The sequence below is a fragment of the Lissotriton vulgaris genome, chromosome 1_1 (genome assembly GCF_964263255.1).
Source record: "Lissotriton vulgaris chromosome 1_1, aLisVul1.2, whole genome shotgun sequence".
NCBI lineage: Eukaryota > Metazoa > Chordata > Amphibia > Caudata > Salamandridae > Lissotriton > Lissotriton vulgaris.
The window spans coordinates 933,638,994-933,666,413 of NC_141685.1; the positions used below are offsets into that span (position 1 = coordinate 933,638,994).

The 27,420-nt window shown below is 54.8% G+C and overlaps 1 protein-coding gene across 1 annotated transcript in view; it reads right to left on the reverse strand.

Moving 5' to 3' along the window:
- The window catches only part of RDH5 (retinol dehydrogenase 5), a 144,362-nt gene extending 121,015 nt beyond the window's left edge, over positions 1 to 23,347 (reverse strand). Inside the window, exons 1-2 of the mRNA XM_086959123.1 lie at positions 22,313 to 23,347; positions 22,158 to 22,266 (exon numbers count right to left, since the gene is read on the reverse strand). The gene's annotated coding sequence lies outside the window, so the exon portion shown is untranslated. The remainder of the gene's footprint in view (positions 1 to 22,157; positions 22,267 to 22,312) is intronic.
- Positions 23,348 to 27,420: the final 4,073 nt, after the last annotated feature.

Consider the following 27,420-nt stretch of genomic DNA (forward strand, 5'->3'; position numbering starts at 1 on the left):
CATTCAAGGGGAGGGGAGATCATTGTCCCACCAAGACCAATAGCAACGTCCATACAACCCTCAGTATCTTATCAAACAATGATGAGTGGCCAGGAGAGTTCTACACAAGTGTGTCGAAAGAGAGGGGAGACCACTACTCCATTAAGACCAATAGCCACACTCACACAATCAGATTCCCTAGTACATCTTTCTCAAAGGGATGACGTAGAGCTACATAATCGTTTTTCACTCCTCTCGCAGATGGATCAAAATGATTGACTGGGAGATGAACTAATGGGGCCTGGAAGTGGGAACACTGACGTAACTGATACAATACACAACCAGGTTCGCACATGCAAAATGATAAGTTGGAGTGTAGCGGGAATCAGAGCAAAAAGCACAGATCCTATCTGGTTAAAATTTTTAAGACAGTTTGATATCCTGGCTTTCCAGGAAACCTGGGATGCAGCCTCGGGTTTTATCTTAGATGGCTATCATAGTTTCTCTATCTCCGCGGTTCGGGGTCCATCGGGGAGACCTAAGGGGGGTTTACTTTTTCTGATTTCCCTAGATTTAATAGGCAATTTTAAAAATCTCAAGGGGGAATCAGATAACTTCCTTATAATAGATTGGTTGATAGCCGTTCAACACTACCTTTTAATAAATTTGTATAATGCAATAGGAAATTCTCCGAAAGAGGATCATTTTAGTGCATTAGATCATTACCTATCAGTCTATAAGTCTAAAAATCCTTTCGATTTCGAGATAATCCTCATGCGGGATTTTAATTTACACCCCTGCCAGTGGGACTGCTATGGAGAGGACATAGTGGGACTAATGAATGGGAGACTACCCCATTTTGAACACACTAAAGAGGAATTACTATCTAAGTTAAATTTAACTGAACCAGACAAGGAAGAGGGAGGAGAGACAGTTCCCACTTTTACGGGACGAGGTGCGGAGTCTGTGATTGACTACATCTTCGTTTCTCCGTGCGTCAGGACAAAAACTTGGTCGTATAAAGTTATGATATCGACTTTTAGCTACCATAATCCGCTTGTATTGGAAGTCGAATTGAGGTGCAAGGGTGTCACTACTGACTCAGGCAGGGTTGCACCAATGCCCTTGTCTTGGAAAGACCAAGGAAGACGCATAAAATGGGAAGCGGTAGTCCCAGAAGCCTTTTTTGAGAATTTAGCGAACCAGGTAGAGTCTAACCTTGGAATATGCCTGGATGAGAAAGCGGCGGGTTCAGACATCCTAACATCCTTTTCAGTAATTTGCAACCAAATAGCTGAAAATTTACACAAGGAGAGTAGGCCCAATACCAATAAGGCATTCAGGTGGTTTGACTCCACGTGTTCAAAAGCACATGGGGCTCTCTTAAAAGCCCTTAAATGCACCCCAAGGGACAGAGCCCTTGTCTCCTCTCTCCGAAAGGAGTATAAACGGGCAATATCCATACGCAAAAATAAAATCAAAGAGGAGGCATGGGATAACCTGCAGTCAATTGATGTGTTAAAGGACAGCAGGAAGTTCTGAACTACTATAAATCAGTCTTATTTCTCGGAAAGGGCTAACTTAGACACAGATTGCGTCATCCCTGACGATGCTTGGCTCAATCACTTTATGAACATCTATAGTGACAGGGATCACCAGGAATTACACCCGAGTGACCTCACCCTGAGACTCCCAACTCAACCGGTGAAATTCAGACTAGCGGACGTAGAAAAGGCCATACGTGAAACGTTGAAACATAAGGCCCCAGGCCAGACGGGGTGCCCGCTGATCTCTATATATTATATCCCACCTTTTGGGCGAAGATTTTAACTAACGTTTTTAATGCAGCATCTTCAGTGGGTTTTCCCCCCTCGCGGGCTTCCTCAATAATAGTTCCCATATTTAAAAAAGGGAGGAGAGGGGACCCCGCCTGTTACAGACCAATCTCCCTTCTGGACTCTGCCGTCAAGATCATGGGCAGAGTCATTTTGCAGAAACTGGGGGATTGGTTGACTGACAGGGGGGTGCTCTCGAATCTACAGTATGGATTTAGGCAACATAGAAGCACCATGGATCAATGGCTGAACCTACATCTTTTGATTAATAAATATACTATAGCTAAAGATGGTCTCCTATGACTTGGGTTCATGGACCTTTCGTCAGCATTTGACCTGGTGAATCGCTCCAAACTGTGGAATATCCTCCTGGAATTAGGGATAGAAGCACCTTTAGTCTACTTCCTAAGCGATCTCCACCAGAATCTCACAGCAGCAGTTAGGGTCACGCAGGAGGGTAGGTGCACGAGCCCTTTCAACTCTAGGCGGGGTGTCAGACAAGGCTGTATTCTGGCACCCCTCCTATTTACAATATACTTTAATGGATTGGAAAAATCCTTGACTGGGGTTGGGGCAGACATCCCGCGTGCAGGGGGATCGGGCATACCGGTCCTCCTGTACGCGGATGATGCCGTATTAATTGCCCGGACAGGGGTGGGCCTCCAGAGGCTGCTGGATAACTTTGGCACCTTCATGGAGTCATTAGACTTAAAAGTTAACAGTAGCAAATCCCATGTAATGATTGCGGGACGTGGAAGGAAGATCAGTAAGGTCCCCACATTTAGATGCCTGGGTAACCATCTTTCTAGGGTACCGGCGTTTAATTACCTAGGTGTCCTATTTGATGAAAAAGGTAATTGGCTCCCCCAGGAGAAACAGAAAAGTAATGCTGTCATAAGATCCACATCAGCCCTCCTTAATTTTGCAAAAAGACTGGGAGCCAGACCCATAGAAGCAATGCTAAAAATATACAGTCTAAATGCTGTGCTATCGCATCCTATGGGGCCTCTATTTGGGGCTACGCCTCTGTTAGCAAAATCCAACTTGTGGAAAATAGATTCCTTAGATCTTTGTTATTGGTTCCCCAGTCAACCCCAACTCTCTCTATTCATTCTGAGTTAGGCCTAGTCTACATCATAGATCCCCTAAAGATAGCGCCCCTGATTTGTTGGGAAAACACGTGGCTTAACGAGGAAATTACACTTAACCATCTTATTCTTAAAGAATGTCTGGTACTGGAGAAGGCAGAGGGAATCCCATGGCTGGCATACGTTAGAGCGGCGTGTGCCAGACTGGGCCGACCTGAACTATATACAGCCCCAGAGAGTATTAGGAAAGAGGATGTGGTTTGGATCAAACACAATTTCAGAATCTTGCTGGAGGCAGATAGAGAGGAAGAGGAGCTTAAAAAAAAGGGTGTAAGAAGTATTTACCTTTTGCAGTCGTCCCCCTCAATAGAACCTTTCTTACGGATTGTCACGAAACCTTTCCATCGCTTTTTGCTGACAAGATTTAGGTTTAATTTAATACATCTTACTTTAGGTTCTTTTGCGCACTGGGCCAAACCGGAAGATTCTGCACCATGCTCCTGTGACAATTTCTCCATTCAAGATACACTCCATTTAATTATGTTTTGTGGAAAGTACTCTGTGGCCCGTAAAACATTTTTATTGCCCATACTAAGAGAAGCAGGATTCTTGCAAGTGAGACCAGCCCTCATACACTTGCAGCTATTGAGTAGCATGCACACTATTTTTAGTGTAGCTAGTTTTTTTGGTGGCAGCAGTGAGGATTAATAAAAACAATGGGAACACTTGTTTATCTCAAGACGTAGCAGGCGGAGAAGGGGGTATCCAGTTTTTCTGAGTGCCCAATAGAGGTGATACAAGGCCTTACCTTTGAACAAATCTTGAGTTGTAAATATGAGTGTATATATCTGAAAACTTGTAATTTTTTGCACAATTATCTATTTGTATAAAGTGTATTTCTATACCATGGTCCCTATAGTGGTGCTACAAAGTTTGCTATTTGCACATATTATGCACAAATCATGAATTGTATACACTTTGTATATGTTTGAACAGCTGCTAAAAACCAGTATACCTATCCCTCTGTATATAACTTTTAAAATTAAAAAAAATAATAATTTGTATGTATGAATTCTTTGATGCTGCTTTTAGGATTTTAATTAATCGAAATAAAGACTTTTGACTGACTGACTGACTGATTACAATCACTCTCCCACCACATCACAGTATAGGTCTACCAGTCACCGCTCTGGTGTCGTCCTATGGAGAAATCCAGAGTGGTGGTGCATTTTGCTTTTGTAAAAGAGTTTCATATAGTCAGGGCCACTAGAATTATACTGCAGTGGAGAACAAAATTATGTGGCATGGCGGACTAAATTATGTGGTATGCAGCTAGCTCCCTACCACTGGCGTATGAAAGTAGTTCTTTCCATTTAGAAACAGCTCTGCAGGACAGTGATGTAATATCCATAATCTTTAATGCAAGCAACTAGGAGAATCTGTAAAATTCAAGAAAATTACACCCTACAAAGAGAAGTAAAATGTTGGATTCCCCAAGAGCCGTGTTGAAATAGCTACTGCTGGTTTAGCTTTAAAACATATTCATGAGCAAGATGGACTCTTCATTTTACTCTTTATTAATTACATTTACATAGGAAAGAGTATTTTTTCATACTGCAAAAAAAAAAAAATCATTTCCACTCGATCATCTACGGGCACTAAGGGTGTCTGAAAAATATGTTCACCTTTTTAGTAGTTTTTCAGACCTAAATAAAACAAATAACGGATGAAACGTGAGCAGCTATTTTTAAAACATTTTCTTCTCTGTTGCACCATGTGTGCTTCGTTTATTTGATAACGTTTAATCCGATAAAGATAGAAACGTTTTTTTTTCTTTAAATCTGCTCTGTATGAAGTAAATGTTGAAGTACGTGGCAAGTGCAGCAAATCTGTAACTACAAGGCAAACGCTGCAGCTGCTGAATCGAATAACAGGCACTGTATATAGCGCATCATTTATTTTTATATCGCTTCTTGGTGCTGCGTTCTACTCAGCGAGCATTTGCCTGCTTGAGTGAGGGTTTTTCCAAGAAGTGAACCCCAAAAACAGACAGAGGTTGAGGAGTGCGGCCTTTGCTCAACTCCAGTCGTGCATGCATTTTTCCTGTCCCAAAGCCAGTCCTTCTATTCTAGTGCCAACATCTCTCCAGTCCCACTGCCAGTCTCTTCTGTCACACTGCCAATGTCTCCTCTGTCCCAGTGTCTGTCCCAAGCCAGTGTCTCTTCTGTCGCAGAGTCTCACCTGTCTGTGTGTCTTTCCTACCCAAAAGCTCCCAGTCGTGGTGTCTCCCCTGCCCCAGTCTCAGCATTTCCCTTGTCGATGTCTCCCCTGTCCCAATTTCATTGTTATTCCCATCCCAGAGCCTCTTCTGTCACAGAGAGTCCCCTGTCCCAGTATATACCAGTGTCTCCCAGTGTCAGCATCTCCCCTATCCATGTCTCTCCAATACTAATGTTTCCGTGTCCCACTCTCGGGGTCTCCTCTGCCCCGTGTCAGTCTCCAATGCCCATGTGTCAGTGTCCTCTGCCCCGTGTCAGTCTCCTCTGCCCCGTGTCAGTCTCCAATGCCCATGTGTCAGTCTCCTCTGCCCCGTGTCAGTCTCCTCTGCCCCGTGTCAGTCTCCAATGCCCATGTGTCAGTCTCCTCTGCCCTTGTGTCAGCCTCCTCTACCCCTGTGTCAGTCTCCAATGCCCCCGTGTCAATCTCCTCTCCCCGTGACAGTCTCCTCTGCCCCGCGTCAGTCTCCTCTGCCCCGTGTCAGTCTCCTCTGCCCTTGTGTCAGACTCCTGTGCCCATGTGTCAGTCTCATCTGCGACTGCCCCCGTGTCAGTCTCCTCTGCCCCGCGTCCGTCTCCAATGCCCCTGTGTCAGTCTCCTCTGCCCCGTGTCAGTCTCCTCTGCCCCTGTGTCAGTCTCCAATGCCCCTGTGTCAGTCCCCAATGCCTCAGTGTCAGTCTCCTCTGCCCCAGTTCAGTCTCCAATGCCCCTGTGTCCGTCTACAATGCCCCTGTGTCAGTCTCCAGTGCCCCGTGCCAGTCTTCAATGCCCCTGTGCCAGTCTCCATTGCCCCTGTCCAGTCTCCTCTGCCCCGTGCCAGTCTTCAATGCCCCTGTGCCAGTCTCCATTGCCCCAGTTCAGTCTCCTCTGCCCCTGTGCCAGTCTTTAATGCCCCTGTGCTATTCTCCATTGCCCCTGTGTCAGTCTCCTCTGCCCCGTGGCAGTCTTCAATGGCCCTGTGCCAGCCTCCGCTGCCCCTGTTCAGTCTCCCCTGCCCCATGCCAGTCTTCAATGCCCCTGTGCCATTCTCCATTGCCCCTGTGTCAGTCTCCTCTGCCCCGTTGCAGTCTTCAATGCCCCTGTGCCAGTCTCCATTGCCCATGTTCAGTCTCTTCTGCCCCGTGCCAGTCTTCAATGCCCCTGTGCCAGTCTCCTCTGCCCCTGTGTCAGTCTCCAATGCCCCTGTGTCGTCCCCAATGCCCCTGTGTCAGTCTCCTCCGCCCCTGTGTCAGTCTCCTCTGCCCCTGTGTCAGTCTCCTCTGCCCCAATTCAGTGTCCAATGCCCCTGTGCCAGTCTTCAATGACCCAGCTCAGTCTCCAGTGCCCCTGTGTCAGTCTCCTCTGCCCCTGTGTCAGTCTCCTCTGCCCCGTGCCAGTCTTCAATGCCCCTGTGCCAGTCTCCATTGCCCCTGTCCAGTCTCCTCTGCCCCGTGCCAGTCTTCAATGCCCCTGTGCCAGTCTCCATTGCCCCTGTTCAGTCTCCCCTGTGCCAGTCTTCAATGCCCCTGTGCCATTCTCCATTGCCCCTGTGTCAGTCTCCTCTGCCCCGTAGCAGTCTTCAATGCCCATGTGCCAGTCTCTATTGCCCCTGTTCAGTCTCCTCTGCCCCGTGCCAGTCTTCAATGCCCCTGTGCCAATCTCCATTGCCCCAGTTCAGTCTCTTCTGCCCCTGTGCCAGTCTTTAATGCCCCTGTGCTATTCGCCATTGCCCCGTGTCAGTATCCTCTGCCCCGTGGCAGTCTTCAATGCCCCTGTGCCAGCCTCCGCTGCCCCTGTTCAGTCTCCCCTGCCCCGTGCCAGTCTTCAATGCCCCTGTGCCATTCTCCATTGCCCCTGTGTCAGTCTCCTCTGCCCCGTGGCAGTCTTCAATGCCCCTGTGCTAGTCTCCATTGCCCATGTTCAGTCTCTTCTGCCTCGTGCCAGTCTTCAATGCCCCTGTGCCAGTCTCCTCTGCCCCTGTGTCAGTCTCCAATGCCCCTGTGTCAGTCCCCAATACCCCTGTGTCAGTCCCCAATACCCCTGTGTCAGTCTCCTCTGCCCCTGTGTCAGTCTCCTCTGCACCAATTCAGTGTCCAATGCCCCTGTGCCAGTCTTCAATGGCCCAGTTCAGTCTCCAGTGCCCCTGTGTCAGTCTCCTCTGCCCCTGTGTCAGTCTCCTCTGCCCCGTGCCAGTCTTCAATGCCCCTGTGCCAGTCTTCATTGCCCCTGTCCAGTCTCCTCTGCCCCGTGCCAGTCTTCAATGCCCCTGTGCCAGTCTCCATTGCCCCTGTTCAGTGTCCCCTGTGCCAGTCTTCAATGCCCCTGTGCCATTCTCCATTGCCCCTGTGTCAGTCTCCTCCCCCGTGGCAGTCTTCAATGCCCCTGTGCCAGTCTCTATTGCCCCTGTTCAGTCTCCTCTGCCCCGTGCCAGTCTTCAATGCCCCTGTGCCAGTCTCCATTGCCCCAGTTCAGTCTCCTCCCCCGTGCCAGTCTTCAATGCCCCTGTGCCAGTCTCTATTGCCCCTGTTCAGTCTCCTCTGCCCCATGCCAGTCTTCAATGCCCCTGTGCCAGTCTCCATTGCCCCGGTTCAGTCACCTCTGCCCCTGTGCCAGTCTTTAATGCCCCTGTGCTATTCTCCATTGCCCCTGTGTCAGTCTCCTCTGCCCTGTGGCAGTCTTCAATGCCCATGTGCCAGTCTCCGCTGCCCCTGTTCAGTCTCCCCTTGCCCGTGCCAGTCTTCAATGCCCCTGTGCCATTCTCCATTGCCCCTGTGTCAGTCTCCTCTGCCCCGTGGCAGTCTTCAATGCCCCTGTGCCAGTCTCCGCTGCCCCTGTTCAGTCTCCCCTTGCCCGTGCCAGTCTTCAATGCCCCTGTGCCATTCTCCATTGCCCCTGTGTCAGTCTCCTCTGCCCCGTGGCAGTCTTCAATGCCCCTGTGCCAGTCTCCATTGCCCATGTTCAGTCTCCTCTGCCCCGTGCCAGTTCTCCAGTGCCCCTGTGTTAGGGACTGCTCTGTCCCAGTGACGTTCTAATGTCAGTATCTTTCTCGAGCCAGTGTCTCTCTTGTTTCGTGGCAGTCTCTTCTATCCCACTGTCAGTGTCTCCTCATCCCAGTATGTTCTCCTGAGCCATGTCGCCCCTGCCCCAGTGGCTCCTCTGTCTCAGTATTTCTTCCTTCCAGACACTTCCCTGCCCCAGGTAAGAGTCTCCATCTGCCACAATCATCAACTTCCCTAATGCAATGTCTCTGTCCTAGCATTAGTGTCTCCCTTGCCCTAGGGCCTCCCTTCCTCACTGTTTGATCTGCACTGCACCAGTGTCAGTCTCCTGTGTCTCCCCAGTGCCAGTGTCACTGCGTCCTAGTGCCTCCCCTGTCCCATTGACAGCATTTACCCTGCTCCACGGTCTTCCGATCCCAGTTTCAGTGTCTCTCGTATCCCACTGGCACTGTCTGTCTCCCATGTCCCAATGTCATTGTCTTCTGTCCCAGAGTCTCACTGTCCCAGTGCCTCCCCTGTCCCAGTGCAAGCGTCTGACTGTCTCAGTGTGTTCCCTGTCTTAGTGAATCCTCAGCATGTCTCCTGTCCCAGTGGCAGCATTTACCCTGCCCGGAGCAGCTCCATTGCCTCCCAGTGTCTCCCCTGTCCCAGTGCCTCCCCTGTCCCAGTGCCTCCCCTGTCCCAGTGTCTCCCCTGTCCCAGTGTCTCCCCTGTCCCAGTGCCTCCCCTGTCCCAGTGTCTCCTGTCCCAGTGGCAGCACTTACCCTGCCCCGGAGCAGCTCCATTGCCTCCCAGACCCAAAATCTCGCCTGTCCCAGTGCCTCCCCTTTCCCAGTGCCTCCCCTGTCCCAGTGTCTCCCCTGTCCCAGTGCCTCCCCTGTCCCAGTGTCTCCCCTGTCCCAGTGCCTCCCCTGTTCCAGTGCCTCCCCTGTCCCAGTGTCTCCCCTGTCCCAGTGCCTCCCCTGTCCCAGTGCCTCCCCTGTCCCAGTGCCTCCCCTGTCCCAGTGTCTCCCCTGTCCCAGTGCCTCCCCTGTTCCTGTGCCTCCCCTGTCCCAGTGTCTCCCCTGTCCCAGTGCCTCTCCTGTCCCAGTGTCTCCCCTGTCCCAGTGCCTCCCCTGTCCCAGTGCCTCCCCTGTCCCAGTGTCTCCCCTGTCCCAGTGCCTCCCCTGTCCCAGTGTCTCCTGTCCCAGTGGCAGCACTTACCCTGCCCCGGAGCAGCTCCATTGCCTCCCAGTCCCACTGCCCCAGTGCCTCCCCTGTCCCAGTGCCTCCCCTGTCCCAGTGTCTCCCCTGTCCCAGTGCCTCCCCTGTCCCAGTGCCTCCCCTGTCCCAGTGCCTCCCCTGTCCCAGTGTCTCCCCTGTCCCAGTACCTCCCCTGTCCCAGTGCCTCCCCTGTCCCAGTGCCTCCCCTGTCCCAGTGTCTCCTGTCCCAGTGGCATCACTTACCCTTCCCCGGAGCAGCTCCATTGCCTCCCAGACCCAGAGTCTCACTGTCCCAGTGCGAGCGTCTGCCTGTCTCAGTGTCTTCCCTGTCCTAGTGAATCCTCAGCATGTCTCCTGTCCCAGTGGCAGCATTTACCCTGCCCCGGAGCAGCTCCATTGCCTCCCAGTGTCTCCCCTGTCCCAGTGCCTCCCCTGTCCCAGTGTCTCCCCTGTCCCAGTGACTCCCCTGTCCCAGTGTCTCCTGTCCCAGAGGCAGCACTTACCCTGCCCCGGAGCAGCTCCATTGCCTCCCAGACCCAGAGTCTCGCCTGTCCCAGTGCCTCCCCTGTCCGAGTGCCTCCCCTGTCCCAGTGTCTCCCCTGTCCCAGTGCCTCCCCTGTCCCAGTGTCTCCCCTGTCCCAGTGCCTCCCCTGTCCCAGTGTCTCCCCTGTCCCAGTGCCTCCCCTGTCCCAGTGCCTCCCCTGTCCCAGTGTCTCCCCTGTCCCAGTGCCTCCCCTGTCCCAGTGCCTCCCCTGTCCCAGTGTCTCCCCTGTCCCAGTGTCTCCCCTGTCCCAGTGCCTCCCCTGTCCCAGTGTCTCCTGTCCCAGTGGCAGCACTTACCCTGCCCCGGAGCAGCTCCATTGCCTCCCAGACCCAAAATCTCGCCTGTCCCAGTGCCTCCCCTTTCCCAGTGCCTCCCCTGTCCCAGTGTCTCCCCTGTCCCAGTGCCTCCCCTGTCCCAGTGTCTCCCCTGTCCCAGTGCCTCCCCTGTTCCAGTGCCTCCCCTGTCCCAGTGTCTCCCCTGTCCCAGTGCCTCCCCTGTCCCAGTGCCTCCCCTGTCCCAGTGCCTCCCCTGTCCCAGTGTCTCCCCTGTCCCAGTGCCTCCCCTGTTCCTGTGCCTCCCCTGTCCCAGTGTCTCCCCTGTCCCAGTGCCTCTCCTGTCCCAGTGTCTCCCCTGTCCCAGTGCCTCCCCTGTCCCAGTGCCTCCCCTGTCCCAGTGTCTCCCCTGTCCCAGTGCCTCCCCTGTCCCAGTGTCTCCTGTCCCAGTGGCAGCACTTACCCTGCCCCGGAGCAGCTCCATTGCCTCCCAGTCCCACTGCCCCAGTGCCTCCCCTGTCCCAGTGCCTCCCCTGTCCCAGTGTCTCCCCTGTCCCAGTGCCTCCCCTGTCCCAGTGCCTCCCCTGTCCCAGTGCCTCCCCTGTCCCAGTGTCTCCCCTGTCCCAGTACCTCCCCTGTCCCAGTGCCTCCCCTGTCCCAGTGCCTCCCCTGTCCCAGTGTCTCCTGTCCCAGTGGCATCACTTACCCTTCCCCGGAGCAGCTCCATTGCCTCCCAGACCCAGAGTCTCACTGTCCCAGTGCGAGCGTCTGCCTGTCTCAGTGTCTTCCCTGTCCTAGTGAATCCTCAGCATGTCTCCTGTCCCAGTGGCAGCATTTACCCTGCCCCGGAGCAGCTCCATTGCCTCCCAGTGTCTCCCCTGTCCCAGTGCCTCCCCTGTCCCAGTGTCTCCCCTGTCCCAGTGACTCCCCTGTCCCAGTGTCTCCTGTCCCAGAGGCAGCACTTACCCTGCCCCGGAGCAGCTCCATTGCCTCCCAGACCCAGAGTCTCGCCTGTCCCAGTGCCTCCCCTGTCCGAGTGCCTCCCCTGTCCCAGTGTCTCCCCTGTCCCAGTGCCTCCCCTGTCCCAGTGTCTCCCCTGTCCCAGTCCCTCCCCTGTCCCAGTCCCTCCCCTGTCCCAGTGCCTCCCCTGTCCCAGTGTCTCCCCTGTCCCAATGCCTCTTCTGTCCCAGTGTCTCCCCTGTCCCAGTGCCTCCCCTGTCCCAGGGCCTCCCCTGTCCCAGTGTCTCCCCTGTCCCAGTGCCTCCCCTGTCCCAGTGTCTCCTGTCCCAGTGGCAGCACTTACCCTGCCCCGGAGCAGCTCCATTGCCTCCCAGAGTCTCACTGTCCCAGTGCCTCCCCTGTCCCAGTGTCTCCCCTGTCCCAGTGCCTCCCCTGTCCCAGTGCCTCCCCTGTCCCAGTGTCTCCCCTGTCCCAGTGCCTCTCCTGTCCCAGTGTCTCCCCTGTCCCAGTGCCTCCCCTGCCAGTGCCTCCCCTGTGCCAGTTTCTCCCCTGTCCCAGTGCCTCTCCTGTCCCAGTGCCTCCTGTCCCAGTGGCAGCACTTACCCTGCCCCGGAGCAGCTCCATTGCCTCCCAGTCCCAGAGTCTCACTGTCCCAGTGCCTCCCCTGTCCCAGTGCCTCCCCTGTCCCAGTGTCTCCCCTGTCCCAGTGCCTCCCCTGTCCCAGTGCCTCCCCTGTCCCAGTGCCTCCCCTGTCCCAGTGCGAGCGTCTGTCTGTCTCAGTGTGTTCCCTGTCCCAGTGAATCCTCAGCATGTCTCCTGTCCCAGTGGCATCACTTCCCCTTCCCCGGAGCAGCTCCATTGCCTCCCAGACCCAGAGTCTCACTGTCCCAGTGCGAGCGTCTGCCTGTCTCAGTGTGTTCCCTAGTGAATCCTCAGCATTTCTCCTGTCCCAGTGGCAGCATTTTCCCTGCCCCGGAGCAGTTCCATTGCCTCCCAGACCCAGAGTCTCACTGTCCCAGTGCCTCCCCTGTCCCGTTGCGAGCGTCTGTCTGTCTCAGTGTGTTCCCTGTCCTAGTGAATCCTCAGCATTTCTCCTGTCCCAGTGGCAGCACTTACCCTGCCCCGGAACAGCTCCATTGCCTCCCAGTCCCAGAGTCTCACTGTCCCAGTGTCTCCCCTGTCCCAGTGAGAGCGTCTGTCTGTCTCAGTGTGTTCCCTGTCCTAGTGAATCCTCAGCATGTCTCCTGCCCCAGGGGCAGCACTTACCCTGCCCCGGAGCAGCTCCATCGCCTCCCAGTCCCGGAGTCTCACTGTCCCAGTGCCTCCCCTGTCCCAGTGCGAGCGTCTGCCTGAGTCAGTGTGTTCCCTGTCCTAGTGAATCCTCAGCATGTCTCCTGTCCCAGTGGCAGCATTTACCCTGCCCCGGAGCAGCTCCATTGCCACAAAGTCTCACTGTCCCAGGGCCTCCCCTGTCCCAGTGCGAGCGTCTGCCTGTCTCAGTGTGTTCCCTGTCCTAGTGAATCCTCAGCATGTCTCCAGTCCCAGTGGCATCACTTACCCTTCCCCGGAGCAGCTCCATTGCCTCCCAGACCCAGAGTCTCACTGTCCCAGTGCGAGCGTCTGCCTGTCTCAGTGTGTTCCCTGTCCTAGTGAATCCTCAGCATGTCTCCTGTCCCAGTGGCAGCATTTACCCTGCCCCGGAGCAGTTCCATTGCCTCCCAGACCCAGAGTCTCACTGTCCCAGTGTCTCCCCTGTCCCAGTGCGAGCGTCTGCCTGTCTCAGTGTGTTCCATGTCCTAGTGAATCCTCAGCATGTCTCCTGTCCCAGTGGCAGCATGTACCCTGCCCCGGAGCAGCTCCATTGCCTCCCAGTGTCTCCCCTGTCCCAGTGCCTCCCCTGTACCAGTGCCTCCCCTGTCCCAGTGTCTCCCCTGTCCCAGTGCCTCCCCTGTCCCAGTGTCTCCTGTCCCAGTGGCAGCACTTACCCTGCCCCGGAACAGCTCCATTGCCTCCCAGACCCAGAGTCTCACTGTCCCAGTGTCTCCCCTGTCCCAGTGCCTCCCCTGTCCCAGTGTCTCCCCTGTCCCAGTGTCTCCTGTCCCAGTGGCAGCATTTACCCTGCCCCGGAGCAGTTCAATTGCCTCCCAGACCCAGAGTCTCACTGTCCCAGTGTCTCCCCTGTCCCAGTGCGAGCGTCTGCCTGTCTCCATGTGTTCCCTATCCTAGTGAATCCTCAGCATGTCTCCTGTCCCAGTGGCAGCATGTACCCTGCCCCGGAGCAGCTCCATTGCCTCCCAGTGTCTCCCCTGTCCCAGTGCCTCCCCTGTCCCAGTGTCTCCCCTGTCCCACTGCCTCCCCTGTCCCAGTGTCTCCTGTCCCAGTGGCAGCACTTACCCTGCCCCGGAGCAGCTCCATTGCCTCCCAGACCCAGAGTCTCGCCTGTCCCAGTGCCTCCCCTGTCCCAGTGCCTCCCCTGTCCCAGTGTCTCCCCTGTCCCAGTGCCTCCCCTGTCCCAGTGCCTCCCCTGTCCCAGTGTCTCCCCTGTCCCAGTGCCTCTCCTGTCCCAGTGTCTCCCCTGTCCCAGTGCCTCCCCTGTCCCAGTGCCTCCCCTGTCCCAGTGTCTCCCCTGTCCCAGTGCCTCCCCTGTCCCAGTGTCTCCTGTCCCAGTGGCAGCACTTACCCTGCCCCGGAGCAGCTCCATTGCCTCCCAGTCCCAGAGTCTCACTGTCCCAGTGCCTCCCCTGTCCCAGTGCCTCCCCTGTCCCAGTGTCTCCCCTGTCCCAGTGCGTCCCCTGTCCCAGTGCCTCCCCTGTCCCAGTGCCTCCCCTTTCCCAGTGCCTCCCCTGTCCCAGTGCCTCCCCTGTCCCAGTGTCTCCTGTCTCAGTGGCATCACTTACCCTTCCCCGGAGCAGCTCCATTGCCTCCCAGACCCAGAGTCTCACTGTCCCCGTGCGAGCGTCTGCCTGTCTCAGTGTCTTCCCTGTCCTAGTGAATCCTCAGCATGTCTCCTGTCCCAGTGGCAGCATTTACCCTGCCCCGGAGCAGCTCCATCGCCTCCCAGAGTCTCGCCTGTCCCAGTGCCTCCCCTGTCCCAGTGCCTCCCCTGTCCCAGTGTCTCCCCTGTCCCAGTGCCTCCCCTGTCCCAGTGCCTCCCCTGTCCCAGTGCCTCCCCTGTCCCAGTGTCTCCCCTGTCCCAGTGCCTCTCCTGTCTCAGTGTCTCCCCTGTCCCAGTGCCTCCCCTGTCCCAGTGCCTCCCCTGTCCCAGTGTCTCCCCTGTCCCAGTGCCTCCCCTGTCCCAGTGTCTCCCCTGTCCCAGTGCCTCCCCTGTCCCAGTGCCTCCCCTGTCCCAGTGTCTCCCCTGTCCCAGTGCCTCTCCTGTCCCAGTGTCTCCCCTGTCCCAGTGCCTCCCCTGTCCCAGTGCCTCCCCTGTGCCAGTGTCTCCCCTGTCCCAGTGCCTCCCCTGTCCCAGTGCCTCCTGTCCCAGTGGCAGCACTTACCCTGCCCCGGAGCAGCTCCATTGCCTCCCAGTCCCAGAGTCTCACTGTCCCAGTGCCTCCCCTGTCCCAGTGCCTCCCCTGTCCCAGTGTCTCCCCTGTCCCAGTGCCTCCCCTGTCCCAGTGCCTCCCCTGTCCCAGTGCGAGCGTCTGTCTGTCTCAGTGTCTTCCCTGTCCCAGTGAAACCTCAGCATGTCTCCTGTCCCAGTGGCAGCACTTACCCTTCCCCGGAGCAGCTCCATTGCCTCCCAGTCCCAGAGTCTCACTGTCCCAGTGCCTCCCCTGTCCCAGTGCGAGCGTCTGCCTGTCTCAGTGTCTTCCCTGTCCTAGTGAATCCTCAGCATGTCTCCTGTCCCAGTGGCAGCACTTACCCTGCCCCGGAGCAGTTCCATTGCCTCCCAGACCCAGAGTCTCACTGTCCCAGTGCCTCCCCTGTCCCAGTGCGAGCGTCTGTCTGTCTCAGTGTGTTCCCTGTCCTAGTGAATCCTCCGCATGTCTCCTGTCCCAGTGGCAGCATTTACCCTGCCCCGGAACAGCTCCATTGCCTCCCAGTCCCAGAGTCTCACTGTCCCAGTGTCTCCCCTGTCCCAGTGAGAGCGTCTGCCTGTCTCAGTGTGTTCCCTGTCCTAGTGAATCCTCAGCATGTCTCCTGTCCCAGTGGCATCACTTACCCTTCCCCGGAGCAGCTCCATTGCCTCCCAGACCCAGAGTCTCACTGTCCCAGTGTCTCCCCTGTCCCAGTGCGAGCGTCTGCCTGTCTCAGTGTGTTCCCTGCCCTAGTGAATCCTCAGCATGTCTCCTGTCCCAGTGGCATCGCTTACCCTTCCCCGGAGCAGCTCCATTGCCTCCCAGACCCAGAGTCTCACTGTCCCAGTGCGAGCGTCTGCCTGTCTCAGTGTGTTCCCTGTCCTAGTGAATCCTCAGCATGTCTCCTGTCCCAGTGGCAGCATTTACCCTGCCCCGGAGCAGTTCCATTGCCTCCCAGACCCAGAGTCTCACTGTCCCAGTGCCTCCCCTGTCCCAGTGCGAGCGTCTGTCTGTCTCAGTGTGTTCCCTGTCCTAGTGAATCCTCAGCATTTCTCCTGTCCCAGTGGCAGCACTTACCCTGCCCCGGAACAGCTCCATTGCCTCCCAGTCCCAGGGTCTCACTGTCCCAGTGTCTCCCCTGTCCCAGTGCGAGCGTCTGCCTGTCTCAGTGTGTTCCCTGCCCTAGTGAATCCTCAGCATGTCTCCTGTCCCAGTGGCATCACTTACCCTTCCCCGGAGCAGCTCCATTGCCTCCCAGACCCAGAGTCTCACTGTCCCAGTGCGAGCGTCTGTCTGTCTCAGTGTGTTCCCTGTCCTAGTGAATCCTCAGCATTTCTCCTGTCCAAGTGGCAGCACTTACCCTGCCCCGGAACAGCTCCATTGCCTCCCAGTCCCAGAGTCTCACTGTCCCAGTGTCTCCCCTGTCCCAGTGCGAGCGTCTGCCTGTCTCAGTGTGTTCCCTGTCCTAGTGAATCCTCAGCATGTCTCCTGTCCCAGTGGCATCACTTCCCCTTCCCCGGAGCAGCTCCATTGCCTCCCATACCCAGAGTCTCACTGTCCCAGTGCGAGCGTCTGCCTGTCTCAGTGTGTTCCCTGTCCTAGTGAATCCTCAGCATTTCTCCTGTCCCAGTGGCAGCACTTACCCTGCCCCGGAACAGCTCCATTGCCTCCCAGTCCCAGAGTCTCACTGTCCCAGTGTCTCCCCTGTCCCAGTGCGAGCGTCTGTCTGTCTCAGTGTGTTCCCTGTCCTAGTGAATCCTCAGCATTTCTCCTGTCCCAGTGGCAGCACTTACCCTGCCCCGGAACAGCTCCATTGCCTCCCAGTCCCAGAGTCTCACTGTCCCAGTGTCTCCCCTGTCCCAGTGCGAGCGTCTGCCTGTCTCAGTGTGTTCCCTGTCCTAGTGAATCCTCAGCATTTCTCCTGTCCCAGTGGCATCACTTACCCTTCCCCGGAGCAGCTCCATTGCCTCCCAGACCCAGAGTCTCACTGTCCCAGTGCGAGCGTCTGCCTGTCTCAGTGTGTTACCTGTCCTAGTGAATCCTCAGCATGTCTCCTGTCCCAGTGGCAGCACTTACCCTGCCCCGGAGCAGTTCCATTGCCTCCCAGACCCAGAGTCTCACTGTCCCAGTGTCTCCCCTGTCCCAGTGCGAGCGTCTGCCTGTCTCAGTGTGTTCCCTGTCCTAGTGAATCCTCAGCATGTCTCCTGTCCCAGTGGCAGCATGTACCCTGCCCCGGAGCAGCTCCATTGCCTCCCAGTGTCTCCCCTGTCCCAGTGCCTCCCCTGTCCCAGTGCCTCCCCTGTCCCAGTGTCTCCCCTGTCCCAGTGCCTCCCCTGTCCCAGTGTCTCCTGTCCCAGTGGCAGCACTTACCCTGCCCCGGAGCAGCTCCATTGCCTCCCAGACCCAGAGTCTCGCCTGTCCCAGTGCCTCCCCTGTCCCAGTGCCTCCCCTGTCCCAGTGTCTCCCCTGTCCCAGTGTCTCCTGTCCCAGTGGCAGCATTTACCCTGCCCCGGAGCAGTTCCATTGCCTCCCAGACCCAGAGTCTCACTGTCCCAGTGTCTCCCCTGTCCCAGTGCGAGCGTCTGCCTGTCTCCGTGTGTTCCCTGTCCTAGTGAATCCTCAGCATGTCTCCTGTCCCAGTGGCAGCATGTACCCTGCCCCGGAGCAGCTCCATTGCCTCCCAGTGTCTCCCCTGTCCCAGTGCCTCCCCTGTCCCAGTGTCTCCCCCGTCCCACTGCCTCCCCTGTCCCAGTGGCAGCACTTACCCTGCCCCGGAGCAGCTCCATTGCCTCCCAGACCCAGAGTCTCGCCTGTCCCAGTGCCTCCCCTGTCCCAGTGCCTCCCCTGTCCCAGTGCCTCCCCTGTCCCAGTGTCTCCCCTGTCCCAGTGCCTCTCCTGTCCCAGTGCCTCCCCTGTCCCAGTGCCTCCCCTGTCCCAGTGCCTCCCCTGTCCCAGTGTCTCCCCTGTCCCAGTGCCTCCCCTGTCCCAGTGTCTCCTGTCCCAGTGGCAGCACTTACCCTGCCCCGGAGCAGCTCCATTGCCTCCCAGTCCCAGAGTCTCACTGTCCCAGTGCCTCCCCTGTCCCAGTGCCTCCCCTGTCCCAGTGTCTCCCCTGTCCCAGTGCGTCCCCTGTCCCAGTGCCTCCCCTGTCCCAGTGCCTCCCCTTTCCCAGTGCCTCCCCTGTCCCAGTGCCTCCCCTGTCCCAGTGTCTCCTGTCCCAGTGGCATCACTTACCCTTCCCCGGAGCAGCTCCATTGCCTCCCAGACCCAGAGTCTCACTCTCCCAGTGCGAGCGTCTGCCTGTCTCAGTGTCTTCCCTGTCCTAGTGAATCCTCAGCATGTCTCCTGTCCCAGTGGCAGCATTTACCCTGCCCCGGAGCAGCTCCATTGCCTCCCAGACCCAGAGTCTCGCCTGTCGCAGTGCCTCCCCTGTCCCAGTGCCTCCCCTGTCCCAGTGCCTCCCCTGTCCCAGTGTCTCCCCTGTCCCAGTGCCTCCCCTGTTCCAGTGCCTCCCCTGTTCCAGTGCCTCCCCTGTCCCAGTGTCTCCCCTGTCCCAGTGCCTCTCCTGTCCCAGTGTCTCCCCTGTCCCAGTGCCTCCCCTGTCCCAGTGCCTCCCCTGTCCCAGTGTCTCCCCTGTCCCAGTGCCTCCCCTGTCCCAGTGTCTCCCCTGTCCCAGTGCCTCCCCTGTCCCAGTGCCTCCCCTGTCCCAGTGTCTCCCCTGTCCCAGTGCCTCTCCTGTCCCAGTGTCTCCCCTGTCCCAGTGCCTCCCCTGTCCCAGTGCCTCCCCTGTGCCAGTGTCTCCCCTGTCCCAGTGCCTCCCCTGTCCCAGTGCCTCCTGTCCCAGTGGCAGCACTTACCCTGCCCCGGAGCAGCTCCATTGCCTCCCAGTCCCAGAGTCTCACTGTCCCAGTGCCTCCCCTGTCCCAGTGCCTCCCCTGTCCCAGTGTCTCCCCTGTCCCAGTGCCTCCCCTGTCCCAGTGCCTCCCCTGTCCCAGTGCCTCCCCTGTCCCAGTGCGAGCGTCTGTCTGTCTCAGTGTCTTCCCTGTCCCAGTGAAACCTCAGCATGTCTCCTGTCCCAGTGGCAGCACTTACCCTTCCCCGGAGCAGCTCCATTGCCTCCCAGTCCCAGAGTCTCACTGTCCCAGTGCCTCCCCTGTCCCAGTGCGAGCGTCTGCCTGTCTCAGTGTCTTCCCTGTCCTAGTGAATCCTCAGCATGTCTCCTGTTCCAGTGGCAGCACTTACCCTGCCCCGGAGCAGTTCCATTGCCTCCCAGACCCAGAGTCTCACTGTCCCAGTGCCTCCCCTGTCCCAGTGCGAGCGTCTGTCTGTCTCAGTGTGTTCCCTGTCCTAGTGAATCCTCCGCATGTCTCCTGTCCCAGTGGCAGCATTTACCCTGCCCCGGAACAGCTCCATTGCCTCCCAGTCCCAGAGTCTCACTGTCCCAGTGTCTCCCCTGTCCCAGTGAGAGCGTCTGCCTGTCTCAGTGTGTTCCCTGTCCTAGTGAATCCTCAGCATGTCTCCTGTCCCAGTGGCATCACTTACCCTTCCCCGGAGCAGCTCCATTGCCTCCCAGACCCAGAGTCTCACTGTCCCAGTGTCTCCCCTGTCCCAGTGCGAGCGTCTGCCTGTCTCAGTGTGTTCCCTGCCCTAGTGAATCCTCAGCATGTCTCCTGTCCCAGTGGGGTCACTTACCCTTCCCCGGAGCAGCTCCATTGCCTCCCAGACCCAGAGTCTCACTGTCCCAGTGCGAGCGTCTGCCTGTCTCAGTGTCTTCCCTGTCCTAGTGATTCCTCAGCATGTCTCCTGTCCCAGTGGCAGCATTTACCCTGCCCCGGAGCAGTTCCATTGCCTCCCAGACCCAGAGTCTCACTGTCCCAGTGCCTCCCCTGTCCCAGTGCGAGCGTCTGTCTGTCTCAGTGTGTTCCCTGTCCTAGTGAATCCTCAGCATTTCTCCTGTCCCAGTGGCAGCACTTACCCTGCCCCGGAACAGCTCCATTGCCTCCCAGTCCCAGGGTCTCACTGTCCCAGTGTCTCCCCTGTCCCAGTGCGAGCGTCTGCCTGTCTCAGTGTGTTCCCTGCCCTAGTGAATCCTCAGCATGTCTCCTGTCCCAGTGGCATCACTTACCCTTCCCCGGAGCAGCTCCATTGCCTCCCAGACCCAGAGTCTCACTGTCCCAGTGCGAGCGTCTGTCTGTCTCAGTGTGTTCCCTGTCCTAGTGAATCCTCAGCATTTCTCCTGTCCCAGTGGCAGCACTTACCCTGCCCCGGAACAGCTCCATTGCCTCCCAGTCCCAGAGTCTCACTGTCCCAGTGTCTCCCCTGTCCCAGTGCGAGCGTCTGTCTGTCTCAGTGTGTTCCCTGTCCTACTGAATCCTCAGCATTTCTCCTGTCCCAGTGGCAGCACTTACCCTGCCCCGGAACAGCTCCATTGCCTCCCAGTCCCAGAGTCTCACTGTCCCAGTGTCTCCCCTGTCCCAGTGCGAGCGTCTGTCTGTCTCAGTGTGTTCCCTGTCCTACTGAATCCTCAGCATTTCTCCTGTCCCAGTGGCATCACTTCCCCTTCCCCGGAGCAGCTCCATTGCCTCCCAGACCCAGAGTCTCACTGTCCCAGTGTCTCTCCTGTCCTGTTGTATTTCCTTGGTCCGGTTTCTTTTTTCTGAGTGATGCAATCCTCTAACAGTTCAGAAGAATAAGGAATGGGGTGCTGGTCTCCTCTGCCATATTACAGCAGTTCTCCATACACTCCATGAATGAGTGTGTGAGCAAAGAATGACTTGAGCTGGTGCTTCCTCCACTCTTGGCAACCCCCAGCTTACCTCTCCTCACTCGAAGAGTCGATCTTTGAGGACAAGCCTTTAGAGGTGAGCGAATCTCAATGAGAAACTGTCAGAGCTGGAGAGTTTTAAAAACATTTAAATTCCAGTGCCCATGTGTGGGGACTAACAGTGTCCCACGGCACGAATCAAATACACATGGGTAATAAATCAATTCAGGTTACTCTGCAGCACCGGCCATTGAAGTCCCCTGTCATCTCTTGAATTCCAATTAGAGGCCCATATTTACCCAATCGTGTCACCCATCATGGCTATCACCTCTGTAGTCCCCCAGGGGCACATCCTTGCTCCAGTTAAACCTGGCACAGAGTTGCCATATGACTCTGTGACAAAAGCACACCTTATGACCATTCCTAAACTTTAATTTATTATAACCATTGTACATTGTGGGGCTTCTAGTTAAGGCTTCGTTCAGCTGAAAACACTGGGCTATCACAGCTGCAAGCAATGATTGTCAAATGAAAGTTAAAGATCAGAAAAAGATGGGCCCCTGTAACATGGCATCATAGGTAATTCAACATTTACGTTGGAACCCAGAGGTTTCGTCTAGGGGCGTCAGGGGCCTGGGTGCTTCCTGGTTCCTGCTTTCCAGGTGCAAAAGCCGGCGGTGAGTGGACTGAGAGGAGGCGGTACCTTCAGGCCAAGTGGACGGGCTGAAGGTAAGTGCTTTATTTTTTATTATATTAAATCACACCCCCTTCCTACTCCCCTGCCCTGCCGCCCCCAGTAAATAGCAGCAGCCACTGTAGATAATTCAACCTTCATGTTGAAACCCAAAGGTTTGAACTCGCCAATCAAGAAATCCCCACAGAGCAGGTCACAGCGTATGCATGTAGCTCAAAATTCTGAAATGACCCTATTACACTATGTTGTGTAATTAAGTGGCAACATTTTAGTATGAGCTAATGAAAACAACGGGAATAACCAGAATTTAATCAGCTTTTGTTTATGGCCCTTGTGTTCTTTGCGCTATTTTTTTGTGTGTGAAATGGGTCGCCACGTCGAAAATGGACACAAGGAGCATTCACCCTAAAATACTTACTCCTAAATTTTACGTGATTACAGAAAAGAAGATTAGTTTGCGCTAGATAAAACTCCCACCCCCACAAAAAAAATGCAGCTTAGTCTTCTGTCCTCTCTGAACCACAGACACGAGTGGAACCTGGGGAAGGGTTTGTTACTCTACGCATTTCTAACCCAAAAAAACAAAACACTTATACCTGTCCATCGCAAGGCGACGAACGCAGAACTCTAAAACGATGAAACCCAGCAGGAAGCAACCTCCCAGAATCTTCAAACACATCCTCCTGTAAATCAGACTCGACTCTAGCTCAGGAAATAGATATGAACACTCTTCAACACAAATGACCACCCACCTTCTTCATCATCCCAAAACGTAAGCTCTTGTGGTGTAATCTGAAGTTAGCCTATCCCATCTTTGCTCCTATGTAAACACACAGAGCCCCATCACACCTATCTTGCTGGGTGGTTCTCCACAGATCCCATTCAATGATACTGGTCTGAAATTGTACTTCACTCTACACTACTTGGCTGTTTTTCTTCACTCCCCAAACTCACCTCTGGGCAGTGGTCTGTTTTTTTCTCTGAGGTAGGTTTGCACTTCATAAAATACCACAAGTGAAACAAAGTACTGACCCCCCCTTACCTGCCTGGCCCCCCCAGAAGTGGAAGAAAGGGGTGTAAGAGCAAGAACTTCTAGTGGGAAGCTGCCCGCTGTCCCCTTGAAGGGTTTTCTTTGATGTTGAAGCTGTCCGCTGGGTGCTGGTGGACGTCGAAGCTGCCTGCAGTTATCTAGGTAGCTGGAATCTTTGACTTCGAAGCTGCCTGCAGTCTTCTAGGTAGCTGGTATCGTTGATGTTGATGCTGCCCGCAGTTGGCTGGTATCTTGGTCTCTTTGAAGTCGAAGCTGACCACGGTCTGTTAGATAGCTGGTATCTTTGATTTCTAAGTTGATCCGGTGTGTCTTTGATATCAAGGCTAACTGGCGAATTCAGGGGTGCAAGTATACAGATTAGTCGATGACCTGCCTGGAAACTCTTGGTTGACACACAGCTTTGGCACCAAAGCTACCAGTCATGTCTGGGCCTGTGGCTATTTCTGGAGTCAAAGCTATGCGTCTTGTTGGGTGGTGGTTATCTCCGGTGCGAAAGCTGTCCAGCATCGCCTGGATGGCAGGTGGTTTTGATTGCGAGTCTGGGTGAGGGGTATTTCTTATGCTGATTTGGCTTGGTGACTCCTGAATGATGGATATCTTATGCATCAAATTCTCAATATATTTTAGATGGTGGTAGGGTATTGTACGTCGTAGTGGGCAATTTCCCCTGTGTAGGCAGGCAGTATGCTTGGTGTCAACAATTCCTAGCGTCTCCTAGATGGCATATGTCTTAGATGCTAAGCTACCCGACATCTGGTAGGAGAAGGTATCTCTGACTTTGAAACTGCCATTGTCTCCAAGATGGCGTGTATCCTTGTTGCTAAGTCTTCTCTGGTGGTGGGTGTCTCTGATGCTGTCTCCTGGGTGATGGGTATCAATCGTGGTGAGGCTACAAGGGTCTCCTGGGTGACTGGTCTCTTTTTAAGTTGAAGCTGCCTTGCATCAACTGAATGTCTGTCTTTCTGGCTTCAAACCTGCCTAGCTCTCTTCTGGAAGTGGGTATCTCGGATGCTGAGGCTGGCCAGGGTCTCCCAGGTGCCTGGAAGATAGAGTGGGGCAGGTGTCAAAGCTGCAATGCGTCTCGTCTGCCCTGAAAGCGCCTATCTCCCTTGTGTGGGTCTGTCCCCACTTCAGCTCTCACACACCAGGCGGTCTCTGGCTCCAGAAGGAATGGGAGAGTCACCAGCCTGCAAGCACTGTGCATAAGGTTTATAAGTGTTGGACTTTGTGCTGGCCGAGCCGGCGGGGGCGGAGGCTGCGAGTTAACCCGTTCCCCCACACAGCCTGAAAGCCGCTACGGAGGACGAACTCTCACAAGAAAACAAAGCCGACGGATTTATCTGCGAGATATCACGTGTTTCAGCTAGAAAAACTGAGCATGCCATTCATTGGATTCAAGGCGCTAGAGCAAACTCGAAGGCGGGGCTGTGTGTGCGAAGCCCACTCTCTGCATTGTGTCTTAACCTCATTATCGTTTCCAGACTCACAATACTTACAAATAAAATCACTATAACCTTACGATACGAGGCCTGAAGAGGAAAGCACAGCTGCTTGGTATGCTAATAATGACCCGAGCGCGCCCTTTCTCTCTCCCCGAACCTTCCTCAGTCTGAAGGCTGAGCCATCGCTCACTCCGAGCCAGTTTGGACCAATCAAAAACCTGGTGAAACCAGTGCTTTTCTAGACTCTTCCTAGAACGGGGCATGCCTTTTCTACTTCCGGGACAGCGGCATCTTCTGGCTGTGGGGTTGGTTGCTGTCACAGACGCCAGTATTTGCTTTAAGGATTTATTATGGGAACAGGAAACCGTGACGAGGTCAAAGGTTTATGTTTATGTATTAGTTTTAATATAGCACTGCTGGACCTCGAGAGGTGCAGACAGCAGCACCACAGAAGTTCATTTTGATAACAGGAAGATCTGCAAAAAGCCTGCATGAGTATTGATATACCGCATGGTGTGCACAGTAATAATCCGAGCCAGGGATGAATGTATCATATCATATTATCATATCAGGATTTATGTGGCGCTCCTGCTTCACCCATGAGGGCCTCGAGGCTCTGTGAGGTCATGCTTTCTGTACCTATTGGTTGACCAGCCAGGTCTTGACCAGTGCTTAATTTGTAAAAAAAGAAGTGCAGGTGCTGAAAATTTTGCCAAGGAGGCCACTACTCACTTCTTCCTCCGGTGAGCCCCACTTTCAACCTTCTCACTGCCTCACTCTCTACCTTCTAACCTTGATCTGTTGTCTGTCCCCGACGTCTTTGCTCTAAGAGTCTATCTTCTCACCTCTCTAATTGTTTTTTATCATCTTTGTCACACCTGGTGTGTTACCTTATTCCCTGCATTTCTGATTTGCCCTCTATTCATTCTACCCCTGTCCTTTCTCCTCTTCACTTTTATCCATGCCCTGCTCTCTCTCCCCTCGATCTTGGCTCTTTACGAACACTCTTCTAGCAGTGATTAGCTGTGTCTCCATTTTATCATTTGTCTACTTCTTATTCCTCTGTCCTCCTGTCCTCTACATCCTTTCATTTTATCTTCTCTCTTCTTAATGCTCTGTTCTTCACATCATGGCTGTTTTCTCTTTGTATCTGATTTACTCTCCTTTTCTTCTACTTAGCTCTGTCTTATCTCTCGCCTCTCCTATTGTTTCTTTCTCCTCTTTACTCCTGCTCTCTCTCTCTAGAACACTGCTGCTGCCTGTGAGCCCTGTCCCTAGCCTGTACATGTCCCTGCTATTTTGAACTCTGCGTTTTCCTGTTGTCTTTCCTAAAGAAGAGGAAGATGACATGTGTTTTACTTTCTTACCCGAGTGCAAAAACAAAATGTACACAAAATGAAAATTCTTTTTTTGCATATATTAATCAGTGCAGTATAACTGGGTTATCTGCAGAACAGGTAGCTGCTCGAGCACAGCAGGTGGTGTGACTACTAGTGCTGCCTGTAATTAGTAGGTCCAGGGATGGCGACGGCATTGGCATCCACTGCTCAGCTTGCTGTGACCCTGCCTGCTACAGCACAGGTATTGTCCCCAGCCGTAATGCAGCCAAGTAAGGCTGTGGTGCCTACTGGACGCACTCACGCTCAGCAATTACCATGCTGGGGTGCAGCGCAGAGATTCTACAGGTGACGCCATGGCGCACAAAAGTTGTGTTGGGCCACAGCCGCATTAAGCACTTTGAGGATAGCAGCAATGCAGGGCTGCAGGATATGCTACTCTGGCTGCACAGCAAGTAGAAAGTCCACACTTACTTTCGTTTATTCTTCCTCAAGAGCCCGCACTCCCAAATTCCAAATGCGCTCTCGCAGCTTCCTTGCCTCAACTCATTCTTGAGCCAGCCCCCAGCTACAATTATCCAATGGGAGGCTTAGGCTCAGGCAGTGGCAAGGTGCAGCAGACTCTGGGAATAGAATGCAAGACATAATTTGCGATGACTTCTTGGATTTGTGATCGGCGAGATGACATCATCACTAACTTGGTGATACACAATCATGCCTGCCTGTACAGGCGTATGCTGGCCTGTCTTTGAACATTTACCAGCCAGAAACCATGCACTGTATGTTATTCTTTTTATTTTGAATTTGAACAATTAATATTTAGACCACCACCTGCAGGGTCAGAAATTGTAGCTCCGGTCCTGTGAAAGAAGTGCAGGTGCTGAGCACCTGAAAGCTTCTGCTCAAATTAAGCACTGGGGAGAGGGTGGAGATGGGGGAGACACGTGGGTAGACACATGGGGAGACAGGTGGGGGAGACAGGTGGTGGGACAGATGGGGAGACAGATGGGGGAGACGGAGAGATGGGATGACATATGGGGAGACAGATGGGGAGACAGATGGGGAAACAGAGGAGAGGGAGATGGGGGAGAGGGTGGAGATAGGGGAGACAGAAGGGGAGACAGATGGGGGAGACAGATGGGGATAAGGAGAGATGGGATGGGGAGACAGATTGGGGGAGATGGGAATTGGGAGATGGAAATGAGATTGAAAATGGAGATGGGATGTAGAGATGGAGTTGGGGGAGATGGAGTTGGGGGAAACAGAGATGGGGAGACAGAGATGTGGGAGAAGGAGATGGGGTGACGGATATTGGGAAGACGGAGATGGGGAGACGGAGATGAGGGGACGGGGGAGATGGAGATGGGGAGATGGAGATGAGGGAGATATAGAGATGGAGAGATGGATCAATCAATCAGGGAAATATCAGCAAGCTACTCACCTGCGTGGGCCTCAAGGCGCTGGAGGGGGTCAACAGATCTGTTCAGCCGAAAGACCAGGTCTTGAGGATCTTAGTGAAGGTGTTCAGGGAGGAAGCACATCTGATGTCTGTCGGTAGCTCATTAAAGGTCTTGGCTGCATTGTGAGAGAAGAATCTTCCACCTGCTCTGGTTCTGTGGATGCGCGTGGTTTTAGACAGTGCGAGATTGGAAGATCGGAGGTTTGTTTTGGGTATGTGGAAGTTGATTCTGCTGTTGAGGTATTTGGGCCCATTGTTGTGTAGGCATTTGTAGGTGTGATTGCGGATTTTGAAAGTGACTCTTTTCTCCACGGGGAGCCTGTGGAGACTTCGTAGGTGTTGACTGATGTGTTTGTGTCGGGGGATGCAGAGGAAGAGTCTGGCGACAGTGTTTTGTATTGTCTGCGGAGTAGGGACTTGTTGATGCCGGTGTCAAGTGCTTTTCCATAGTCCAGTCTGCTGGTGATGAGTGCATGGGTGGCTGTCTTTCTTGACTCAGAGGGGAATCCACTGAAGGTCTTGCGGAGGATGCAAGGGTGTTGAAGCAGCTGGAGGTGATGGCGTTGACCTGTCAGTTCATGGTGAGTGATGAGTCAAGTACGATGCTGAGATATTTGGCGTAGTCTGAGGGGGTAGGTGGGCTTCCGAGGGCAGTCGGCCACCAGTTGCTGTCCCATGAAGAAGGGGTGGTACAGAGGACAAGGACTTCTGTCTTCTCGGCGTTGAGCTTCAGGCAGCTGTTGGATCATCCAGACTGCGACGTCTTGCATTCCTTTCTGGAAGTTGAGTTTGGCAGTGGTGGGGTCTTTGGCGAGGGAGAAGATGATCTGGGTGTCGTTAGGGTAGGATACAATATTGAGGCCGTGTTGTCGGACTATGGCTGTAAGGGGAGCCACATAGATGTTGAAGAGGGTGGGGCTCAGGGGTGAACCCTGTGGGACTCCGCAGGGGATTTTCACGGGGTCTGAGAGGAAGGGTGGTAGTCTGATCCTTTGGCTTCTTCCGGTAGGAATGGA